Here is a 12518-nt window from a genome sequence, read left to right as displayed (position 1 = left end):
CGGGGAATCTACTCTGTAGGTTTCAGGGTCTTCCTCTTCTTGGTCCTCATCATCCCCATAGTAGCCCGTCCCGGTTTGCTCTTCTACCATGCCAAATTCTTGGTCCTCACCAAAGGAAGTCTCTTCTTGATACTGTGAGTATGGCCGCGAGTATGATTGTACATCGAAGGGGTCCGAAGACCTCATAGGTGTCTCAAACCGGGGCTTCTTACTCGGGGGGATAGGATCATTAGAGCCTGAGGGTGTAGCCCCTTGTGGATTATATGAAAGGAAATGGTCTGGAATTTTATCATAAAAGTCTGCCAAAGAAGACATCCTTGACATGACCCTATCTATGTCATAACTCGACCATTCTTTGGAACTGGGAATGACTCTCTCAGAAAGTCTAGGAGACTTATACTGAGTAGACTTGCTGGTTTTAGAAATAGCAGCAGACTTGGGTTTGTCTGTCTGTTTAAGAGGAGTGGAGTGTTTTACAGGTGTGGAAGAGTGCAGTGGCTGCTTCTTCTGCTGTTTTCTCCCCTTCCCATGAGTGGAAGAGTGTTTTCCCTGTCCCTTTGTGGTTCCGGAGGATTTCGACGCCTGGCGTCGAGGATCGGGGGTAGAGTCCCTGTCCTTCGAACGCGGGGCCGCGCTGATCTTGTCTGCGGGCTCCGACTCCTGGAGAGCGGCCTGGGGGTGGAAGTAGTCTTCGTCCTCCGACGATTGAACTTCCGTTAGCTTAGGGAGCGAGGCACTCTTGGCAAGAGTGGATGATTGCCTGGAGTCATGCGGCGATCTCGATCGAGAACGCCCAGAGGACACCGATTCGGACCATTCTCTATGTGCCTCTTACTGAGAACTCCATGTCGTCGAGTCTCGGTTGGACTTCGTGTGTTTTGTGTGAGTGGTGTGTGAAGCGCTTGTGTCGCCGGGGGTCTTCCCCATAGCCGCCCTGTCGGACGAACTTCCGAGGTCGGGGACTTGTGCTCGGCTGTCTTTAGATGCTGTAATGCCCTCGCCGTCCGAAAGCACAGTGTCGCTGCCATCGCTGAAGGCGCCCTCTGCCGCCATGGCCGCCTGCCTGGCGTGGTGGGCCTAACGCTTCGTCGAACGGATCTTAAGTGTCTTAGGTTTAAACCTACTACACGCTCTGCAGTTCGCCTCGGGGTGGTCTCTCAGCAAGCAGAGATTGCACGTGGCGTGCCTATCGACCCAAGGGTATTTGTGATTGCACTTGGGGCAGAATTGAAAAGGGGTACCCTCCATACGCACCTTGAGGCAGCGGGCTGGTAAGTGTAGGAAATGTATAAGATGTACCTATACACAAAGAGTGTAGAGTATGTCCAACCCCCCACTCTCCCTACTTACAGGGCCGAGGCCAGAGGCCTTCCAAGGCCCGGGCCGAGGCCAGAGGCCTTCCAAGGCCCGGGCCGGGCCTTCCGAGGCCCGGGCCGTGGCCAGAGGCCTTCCGAGGCCCAAATCCGTCGTGCAGCAGCCGACGGTCGAATTCTTCTCCAATCCGGCGTCGAGTGTCGAAGTTCGACGTTGGGGTGGGGAAGGGATGTAAATTTATCGATATTTTAGCAAAAGTATGGCTAAGGCCAGGGGACTCCGCAAAATGCTTCCGACCAGTATGGCGGAAAAAAACAATCTGAGGATCCTAGACGTGCGAGGGATCTTGGGTACAGTGGACATCACACTAGGGATAGTATTACTGGCACGCCCTGTGTCGATGGCCATTTTCGAGTTTCGAAAAACAAACTAATACTCCGCAGCTTCCACTAGATGTCGGCCTATGCACAGCATGTGATCTAAGCAGATTCCACAAGCCTCAAATAAATATATATATACATACATACATACATACATACACACACACACACACACACACACACACACACACACACACACACACACTGATGTTATGTCCCACACTTTGTGCATAGAGGCGCCGAGCGGAGCCAGCGGACATTTTCCGAACAGCAGCACTGGGAGATAGAAACCAAAGATGAGAACTTGGTGGGAGGAAGGATCCATTATAAAAAGGTAGATATTGTTCCGCAAAGGCCAAAACCAGAGCTTCTTTGCGCACAAGTGTTGGGGCAGTGCATGGCCACCGTTTTGTCTGTAATTTTCACGGCAGTCTTCCCTTGTATCAATGATATGATGGGTTATTTATAACGCGCTTAATACCCAGAGGTTTCTAAGCGCGGACACGGGGATCGAACCTGTGTTGCTCGTGTTGTCTTGCTTCCAAGGCAAGCACATTGCCGCTGAGCTATCCTCCCGATATCTTAATGGCAAGAACGTTCATCAGCGTCAGTATGATGGCCCTCAGCTCCTGTAGGTTTATGTGCAATTTTGTCTCCACCAGGGAACACAACACACTCACCATCAACTTGTTCAGGTATGTGCCCCAGAAATGCTTCTTCCACCTACATAAAATCAAGAGGTTACTCCCATTCTTCACCTTCCCACACAGGACACTCGCCATCATCTCTCTTGGCATGTCAAGAATAGACTATGCCAACAGCATCTTCCGCAATGTCAGAATACATTATGAAAAAACTAAAACTAATACAGACCACAGCAGCAAGACTACTCTTCAGACTCGTTAGGAAAGAACACATCACACGAGATCAGAGAACATTACATTGGCTGCCAGTCAAACAACAAATCTTTTTCAAAACACAATGCAATACATAGCCAAGGAGCTGAATTCATACAGGGAGACACCTCTGTCTACAAACCAAAGCGAACATTAAGATCCAGCAACAACATTCACCTCGAACAAAACCATTTGAAGTGGAAATTCTGGGGATCAGCATTACCCTGCATAGCACCGAGACTCTGGGACTCGCTCCCAAAGGAAATACGAACAACAGAAGATCACCTAAATTTCAGAAAATTTTTCAAAAACACTGCTCTTCACCTCACCAAGCTAAACAGAAAACATTGAAGGAAACCACAACACAGCACAATATAAACACAGAAGACAAAGAAAATCCTGACTGCCTGAAACATGGTTATCCCAAAGAAATAAAGCATCCTATCTACAAACCAACACCGAATGATAACTCATTGGATCAACATAACCTGTAGAAAAAGACCCTGACGACCGCGCAATAACCCTATGAAAACTCTAAATACTCTGCAAACTCGCCCTCAAACACTGAACAGATTAGACCTATACCTCTGACACAAACTGCAGACACTTCACAACATTCAACCGCAAACTAAACCAGTCGCAGACAAATCACGGCATACACACTCATGCACCAACACCACTTGGCATCAACTAAACAAGGCAGCAAACAGTGACCGTTTTTTCCCAAACTGAAACTACCAATAGCACATCAATGCTCTCTTGTGCTTTTCCCTCTCAATCACACTAAGCCCTCCCAACCCTCTCCTTTTCAGATCCGCCAGAACGCCTGGAGATCATTAAAATGGCAGCGGTGCACTGTATAACAGAGAGACATCCGTAACTAAGGTTGCCTCCACCAATAGTTGCCAGAAAGGCTCTCCCACCATCAAGTTCTCTGTGTGGATCCAACACAGGAGGACCGGTGAAACTCGAGACTTCGTGCATGTCTTTCATGCTACTTCAGAACTGTGACCAATGAGTTATGAGGGCCCACTGAGGGGATCTCATCGTCGGTCAAGCCGCAGGCAACAGAAAAATGCAAGATGCCATTAGGCCTAAACACCTTAGACAGTCTAGGGCTGGCAGAAAGAGGAATTTTTGAAATTTCATGACCATCTGATGAATGTGTAGAACCCTGTCCTCTGGAAGAAAAGCCTTCTCTCCAATAAGGGCCTGGGACCGCTTTGATGAACTGGAGCGTTTGAAAGGGTGTCACGTGGAACTTTTTGGAGTGCAGGGAGAAGTTCAGTTTGTAGAAGAGCTAACTGGTTTAGCAAAGATGATCCCAAAAATGTTCTGGAGAACATGTCCTAAAATGGATTTCTTGACTGGCCTGGTTGACAGGTTGTAGGAGGCCACCCTAGTGATGGTGAAAAGGGTAACTCCAGGGATGTCATTTCACCAAAATCCCAGGGTAGCATCACATGACTCTTGACCTCTGATGACATCACAGGAAGTGATGTCCTTTGATCCCACCCTGAAGTGACATCACAGGAGGCAATGGGACAAGACCTTTCACCCCTTGACAAAACAGGAAGTGGCATCACATAGCATTGTTTCCAAGTACACTACAAAACAATATGGTTTCGATATCACTACATTTCATACAAGAATGGATCACCATTTGTATCGTTAATATCAGTGTGTGTAGGCCCATATTACTAAATTACTGTGAATGCAAGCAGATATCCAAGGCCAAATGATGATTTGTTATATAGCACATACACGTAAGCACTTTATATAGAACAAATATACATAAAATATCATCCATCCTGTGTTGGTACTCATTTATCGACCTCAGAAAGATGAAAGGCTAGGTTGAGGTGTTTAAGAACAGACTACATCAGTGACTTAATAAACCTTTAATGAGTCTATAGCAATTATTGTATAGAATATAAGAAAGACACATTATTTGTTCATATTTAGGGCATCTGCTCAAAGTGTTACACCTGTGGAACCCCCCTGTTTTTTGTTAAAAGGCCTGAACAAGAAAGCCAGACACTCCAGAAACAAAAAGCCACATGGCAGAGTCCAGGAGTATACATTAAATAAAAAAAAAAGTATTTTATTTTTAGGGGTTTAGGGGTAGCAAGGGAGATATCAGGGGTCAGGTCACAGCTGTGACTCCTGGCGACCCCCAAATGACATCCCTGGGGAACTAAGAGGTTAGCCAAAACACAATCCAGTTAGCAATGGCGAGCAGTCAAGGGTATTCTCAGGAGTGTGCGAAGGGGGTCATGGGTCCACAATGAGTCAACAGAGCGAAGCACACCATTACATTTAGACTGGAATGTATACAAATACAATATTTATTTCAAGCCTCTAGCACATTAAAAAAATTAAACAAAGGTGCTATCAGACAAAACAATAATAAACGGTTACCATAGGTTCTTAAAACCCTTTCAATGACTTAAGTCAACAAAATAGGTAAGTAAAGTGACGCAGTAATATGGAACCAAGTCACAAGTTATATTCACTAGCTTCAGCAGACCAATCCTTAAGAAGATTGGGGCCTTGTGCCCAAAAGCCTCAAAGCTTCTCCCCAGAATGTATCAGAAGACGATAAATTACTTAGTGTTGGTGATTGTTCAACAGAAGACATGCAACAAAGTAACTGGGGAGTGTAAACTGTGTTTTCGTCTTTCAGGTTTTACTGCTCAGGTGCACTAAACAATCAGTGGAATGGAAGGATACAAAGACTTGTTCTCAAACTTATACGATGGAGGGCAAGGGGAGACAAATGCTTTTCGTTTATTTATCCCTGAGACTCCGATTTTTCCAGATAACTGGATGGGTTGACTGGTGCCGGGGGGTAGGAGGGGCGGGGGAGGGGGTGTAGGGGTCCAGGGTGCTTTGGGGGAGCTGGAGGTCGGTTTTTCCACCGTTGGTTCCGATGAGAGGTGCCCAGGATCTGCAAGTGCAAGGATTCTTCTGGTCTGGTCCAGGAGCAGAGTGCAACCCTTGACAATGGAGAAATGCAGAAATCACTGATGCAAACCTCTTCAGGACGCTTCACATGACAGGGGAAGGGGAGTTCAAGCGAAGGCCATAGCCACAGACGGTGGCAGGTGTCCCTCACGATTGAAGACCTTCTATAGCAGTATCCCTTGAAACTGGAAAGCTGAAATTTGGCAGGAAGGCGACAAACCACAAACTGGCAAACAGCAAAATTCTGGATGCAAATGCGGAATGGCGACGGTTCTAATAACGTAGTGCACCGCAGGAAGGGATGCCAGGTCTCTTCAGGAGTCTTCTGACCTTCAGTCGGCTTTTCTTCTACAAGGGATACTTGGCTCCAACATTGATCTCCAGAAAAGGCTGCAGGAGTCCTCGTATCCACAAACCATCCTGACAGCAAGTCCAAGACCACCAATGATAAGGAACTGCACCATTCAAACACCCAGTAGTTGTCCAATCAGGAACAATCATAGGCTTCACTCATGCGCCACACGTAGATTAACTCGTACCACTGATGTGGAGTGGGACCAGACAGTCCCCACACACAAAGGTATCACAATCCAGAGAAAGACAAATGACAATATGGCCAAAGAGAAGGCAAACATCGCATGGCTTGGCCATTTTAGGGACGCAGCCACGTTTACTAGCCATACGTGGTGAAATTGAATGTGTACACTAGAAATAATGCAACTGCTGCCGCCAGCTTGTCTTTAGGCACATATGAAAGTAACCAACAATCCCAAGTGTGAAAATCTAGGGTGAAACAAAAGTACCCCTATTGCATTGCATGGTAAAATGCAGTGTGCAATGTCAAAAGGTTACAAAAGTATAAAAGTCAAAAGGGAAACATAATTTCCCAGTGCTAATAGTGTGAGTGACTGATTAGTTTCCCTGTAACAAAATGAGCAAAAAGGCCAGGGGTGTAAAGCTGAAGGCTTCACTTTCAAGTATAAAGACAGGGCAGGTTCAGAAACAAAAGCAAAACTTTTTGGGATCCATAGAACTATGAAGGGAAATTTGCCGAAAGAGAAACCTTTCCTAACACTGTTCTTAACAGTCAATCATCCAGGTAGGGGAAGACATGACTCCCCACCTCTCCTTAGACACGCTACTACCAAAGACAACTCGATGAAGACCCTTGGGGCAGAGGTTAACCCATAAAGCAGGACCTGAAATTGGTAATGGGTACCGCCAATCACGAACCTCGGATACTTCCTGTGAAATGGATGGTTAAGTGGAAATAAGCATCATGGCAGTCGAGCAACACCAACTAATCCTACAACTTCAGTACACTGAGGACCTGCATAAGGGTCACAATCTTGATAGCCTCAGGTTCAAAATAGGATGGATTAGGGAGATTTATCATTTTTATGCTTCATCCCCTCTCCCAGTGAGACCCCCAGCACGTATTGCTGGACTTCTGGACCTTTTTCTTTAATCCTGAATGAGTGGAGCCTTTTTCCACTCATTCATTCTTATGGGCCCTATCTTTGGGAACTCTATTCTTTGTATTTTACCTGTCCTGAGGAGTTTATTTTTCCTCCATAATTTGTAATGGCATCTGTATTTTACTATTGCAGCACACAGCTCCTTATGGGCAGTGTTGCATAGGACCCTTAGGGTCCTCCTTTGAGATTCTATTCTATATCCTAGAGTAACTACAGTCCTTAAGGAGTTCCCCCGTCAGGGGATACCATGATGTATTCAAATTTCATGGGCAACAGCTTGGTTTGGGAGTATCTCAAATTTTGTTTTAACATCGTTAGGACTAGGGAGATTGGGGGGTATGGACTGGTACATCGAGGGGGACTAGACAGTGTAGACTATGTGGGGGAAGAGCGACGGGAGTCTGTTCTCCATCTTATGACGTGCTGCTCTTCCCTCTTGCGCCTCCGGTCACAAGCCCCGAGTGCAGCAGGTCTATTGGAGTTGACATCAGCTGATATCTGGGTCTTGTTCATGAGAGGTGATCACGAAGCGCGTATTGTATTTACCATCCTCTGTTGAAAGATCGTGACCATATTGGAGAAACTATGAGAAGTTATATTCTGACCATCCTACTGATGAATAGTGACCTACGTATAAACTTATTGGCTTTTTATGTTGTGATTTGATATGTTGTATTGAAAGCTGGCTTTTGCCAACTGTATAATACGGTAATCATTTAAAAAAAAGATACTTAGTATCTCCTAAAATTTCAGCCAAGTATCCCTCTCTTCTCTCTGCTCCTGTGACTTTTTAGTCACATAGACAAACTCCAAGTTATTGCTGGTGGCAGTGGACGTGTCCTACCAAATATTGTGTGATTATTCTACCACAGGCTATGTCCATAGCCCCGGTTAAGCACAATAGGGTGGTAACTCGGGGGCTCCCTTCTTTTTTTCACCATGACTAGCGTGGTTGTTCTTGGTCAGCCCTTCTACCATTCTGGCAGGGGGAGGCATGTGTGTGCATTTTGCCTTTGGCGTGAACCCTTGGATTTCCTTGCCCAAGCTACAGATTGTAGGGGCAGACAGGAAGTGGGGAGGAGTTAGTCAACCCTCCCACGCCCCCGTCAGTCTGCCAGAGTACCAGAATGGGACCAGCTCCCACTGGGGGTCTGGCTGTCTGGATAGGATAGCCAAACACCCCTTTCTGTAAACTGCTCAGGAAGATTGCAGAGAAGTGAGTGTAGGAACTGTATAAAAAGGTACGATTACTGGAGAGGAATGAATCAATAAAAATAAAATCAACCAATGGAAGCTGAAGTAACCAATGAAGACGACCAGAGATTCCTGCAGACCCTTTGCAACACTGAAGAGACCACTGCTGTCCCGACTCAGTTTTCTGTGTGACAGCGGAACTCCGAAGAGGACAGCTCCTTGCCTTTTGCTGGTGGGAATAACCAGTCCCAAGACAAATGTTGATTTGAGCAGTCTCCTGAGGTCCTGTGAGTTTCCAGAGCTGCGAAACCCCAATACCAGGAGACCTGCTGCTATTCAGAGTGCATCGTTGTGGAAAGGCCGAACTAGTCCAAATCTTTGTTGAGCCCTCAAGGACACTCCAGAGATCTGATCCAACTCACCCAGACCCCCTCAGCAGAGTGTGGGACTGAGAAGCCAAGAAGATTGACCGGGTGAATTGCGTCTTTTGTTAGTAAAGCAGGAAAGGCGCCAAACCCGCAGAGTGAACCAAGAAGTTGCTGCAAGCTGTTCCAGAGGTCCTCCCTCGAGACTGCTACTGAGAAATCCCATCCATTATCCTGCCTTTCGTCATCAGACAAAGGAATCCGTAGGTCGGGTCCAGCGCCGCCATATCGAGGAGAATTCAGCAACAATCTTTTCTTCTAACCAAAAGTACTGTGGCGAGAAAGGTATTGCTTATCTTGATCCATGAAGTCGCTCCTGTGCACATAGAGATATGCAGGGTACCCCCATCTTACCTCCGACTCAAGCCACTGCTTGTATTCCTTTAGCGAGTCCTTACCACCGTCTCCAACGTTGGTTTAAACTTGCTATATCGTAAAGACTAGAGACTTTAAAATATCCACAGGAACCTTTCATATTCTGCTGCTTGTCAAGACCATGAGCCCTCTCTGAACTGCCTTTAGCTAGGGTTGCGTTTTGGAACAAAATACTTGCTGTGTGAAGAAAACGCCTCTAGAAACTTATGCCTTGCTAGTATAACACTAACCAACTATATTCCTTCCCAAAAGTCACTATCTTACATGTGTATGCAGAGTAAATATCTTGGTCTACCGTATTTCTGCTAAGATTTGCAAGTGCGTGTTATTACTGATAACACGACAGAACGATCATTACTGTCAAAAGCTGCAACACATGTAACTGCGAGCAACTACAAACTAAGCAGTGGCCTTTAAAAAGTATTCTAAAGTATTACTAAGTGTTTTGGTCTGTTGTGCTAAGTATTTAAAGATATATCTTGTGTAAAAATAATAAATATATATTTGAATATACATTTATGTCTAAGTGCTTCTTTTAATTGAATTACTAGCTAGGTTCAGTGTCCTTTGCTACAGCTCGAATCTTGCATAAGCCTGACTGCTCTGCAACTCTACCAAGGTCCTGAATTAGTACAGAATGATACAAAGAGTTGGGTGGATCTACAAACCAGTGGCTTAGCTTACTTAAGTCTTACCTCCAAGTGCGACTTCAGGAAAACTCCCCAAATAGGAGGCAATCTTCAGCACCAGGAATTAGTGGGAGTACCACCTGAGGCACAGTTCTTCAAAGGTTAATGGCTGTATGGCAATCCTCTTGAGCAGGATGCCAAACCCCTGCAGCAGCAGAGGATTCGGTGACCAAAAAGAATTAGTGGACGGAGCACAATTTGGAGCATCTCACAAAGTGAAGGTAGTAGGCCTGACTCACAACTTCGTGTACCCACGGATCTGAAGTAACATGAAATCATTTTTCGGAATGTTGGGCTAGAGCCCTCCACCCCCCGTCCCACTGCCGAGACATAGGCGAGCACCTCAAAGAGGTTTTGTGGTAGTGGCAATTCCTGAGGGGACAGTAGCGGTGGCTGCTTGAACTCCTTTGCTCCGCCTAGTTGGCCTTGAGAACCCTCTTTGGCTTTTGTCTAGGGACTGACTGCTACGATAAAAGATTTGGGTCCGCCAGTTCTGGTTTTTATTTTATCAAGTCTTTGTTGACAGGCGGTGCCGAATAAGGCTTCCGCTTAGTTCCAATAGAGCGTCTTTTAAAGCTGCTGGTGAGTCATACGCGGTGAGAGGTCTCGTGGGTGGACCCCACTCTTGTGCTTTGGAGACCTTTGACAGTGTGCCTATATGCTGAATTTGGATGGGCATACAGGCTTGCGTGCATGAGGTTAAATTCAGGCAAAGTGCCCAGGCCGCTAGCATCCCTCAAGTCGCTAACCAAGTCGCTCTCTTCCGAAATAAAGTCTGAGGAGAAGCCTTTATGGACTATGAAGGGTTCAAGCTCAAAAGGAATTAGATTCCCTTCCTCTTCAAAGTAGTATTGGAAGGACCTCAAATTCCACCCTAGTTTCAGGGAAGTATCTCAAAACCAAAGTCAAGCTCAACGTCACCTTTATGCATCTTTCGAAAAGGAGGCCAAGTTAGCAAAGAGCATTACGTTCGCACAGTCCATTAAGTCTGGAACCGGGTACCGTACTAGAGCCGCTGGATGTGCAGGAGCTATCTCTTTTTGACTCAGTGCTCGCTTTGGAAGCGGTTGTTTTTGCAGGTCTGTTGCACAAGGAGACTTGCTGAATACCTCCAACATCTTTAGTTTGAATTCTTCCCATTGTTCTGCATAAGCAGACAGACGGGAAACATACCTTTCCTCTGTCAGGCAAGGACTCGGATGAAGAGTCTCAGTGACAATTTCTCTTTTTCTTAGAGGGCGAGAAGGACTACACTGTTCCTCGAATGGGAGATTGTCTGTGTTTTTTGCTTCTCTTCTTAGGCCTCCATCGTGACTTCTTTGCAGCCTCAGAGGTCCTGCCCTCCAAAGATCTGTGCTTTGAGGAGGTGGTGCTCAGCGATTTATACATCAAGCACCCCCAATGCAACTTTGAGGATGTCTCAGTTAGTGCTTTGGGTGTCCAATTGGTATCATTTGCAGTCTGCAATGTCATGCTCAATGCCAAGGTGCCACAAACATATGCGTTGCATGTTGGTTAATGACATTTAAACGTGTCACTCTGAGCACTGTTTAAATTTTGGCTCTTTGGGAGTAGTAAAAATTGTTTGTCCGAAGACACTGGTGTGCATTATGTAGCATGCAGAAAAAAGGAACTGAGGTCACGGGCCATGATGTAGGCAATGGATATGGACATGAACGTCAGATCAAATGTGGAGGAGTGCATGCATCGAGGGACCACGATGCTGAAGTCGCAAGGCACCCCCCCTGCTGGTGAAAAGGTTTCTGTGATCAGCTGAAGCTGCAGGGTTATATCTAAGAGGGGGAATCTGTGGTTGGACACTTAACCAAGTTAGACAGCATCCAATTCTAATGGATATTTGTTTGCTTCTGGGAAAGAAAAAAAAGATATAGTGTTGAACTAGGGCAGATGGTGTAAGCATAAGGACACGGTTTACTGTTAAGAATGTATTTTTGTGGGAATGCTTTACTGATAATTGTTACAAAAGAATATGTTTATTAACAAAAGCTTGAAGAGCCAAAGTTGAAATTCTAAATACGCCAAAGCTAGCACAACCAAACCAACATACAGAACCACAGCCACGCCAGAGTGCACAGAGCAAAACATTAACAGGGCAGAAGGTATCCCCATCACTGAACACTCTCACTAATGAAGCTCCCAGTGAGCAGATAAGATGTGTGACATATTTACAGCTAAACAAGGTTTACAATTTTGGTGCAACCTTCAGAACATGGATGGGATAGTTTGCATTTGAGACAGCCAGGGCACATGCACCAACGCTCTTACCTTTGCTCAAAATGTTTTGAAGATGGTTCTCCACATATCCACACAGGCACCTCAAGCGCTTGCTTGCAACCATATGCGTGGGTCTCCATGAGTAGGTGTGCACACAGCATAATCCCTAAACGCAGATTTAAGTGTTGGGACTCATTTCTGTCTGACATTAGCACTGTGCAGGTACTCGATGCTGTGTGCACATTCAAAGCGCAGGCAACCACAGCTTTGTAGGCAGTGATAGGGTGGTAGTCAAAGCAATTTGTGCAGTCACAGAGCAGCAGCAGCAATCCCTGCGCCGGAAGTGACAACGCAACAAGCAGCACTTCATGGACTCAAGAGTAGCAGCTAGCACAGTGTGCACACTGTCGCAGATAGCCAGCACAGTGCAGACATTGATAGAGCAGCAGCAGGTGCTGTGTTTGCAGCCAAAGGACAGCAGCCCTCATATGCAAACATGGGGTGGCAGCCCTCAGGCAGTTATGGGCAATCAGATATCACAGGCAGTAGTCCAGCAAAGTTGCAT

The 12518-nt window shown here is 46.1% G+C and overlaps 1 protein-coding gene across 4 annotated transcripts in view; it reads right to left on the bottom strand.

Moving 5' to 3' along the window:
• Positions 1 to 12518, bottom strand: part of KANSL3 (KAT8 regulatory NSL complex subunit 3) — a 1222374-nt gene that overhangs the window by 492263 nt on the left and 717593 nt on the right. The gene's annotated exons all lie outside the window — the stretch shown is intronic.

The sequence above is a fragment of the Ambystoma mexicanum genome, chromosome 10 (assembly GCF_040938575.1).
Source record: "Ambystoma mexicanum isolate Mex_15411 chromosome 10, UKY_AmexF1_1, whole genome shotgun sequence".
NCBI lineage: Eukaryota > Metazoa > Chordata > Amphibia > Caudata > Ambystomatidae > Ambystoma > Ambystoma mexicanum.
The sequence above is the reverse complement of the archived record's forward strand: the minus strand, read 5'-3'. Positions and strand labels throughout refer to the sequence as shown.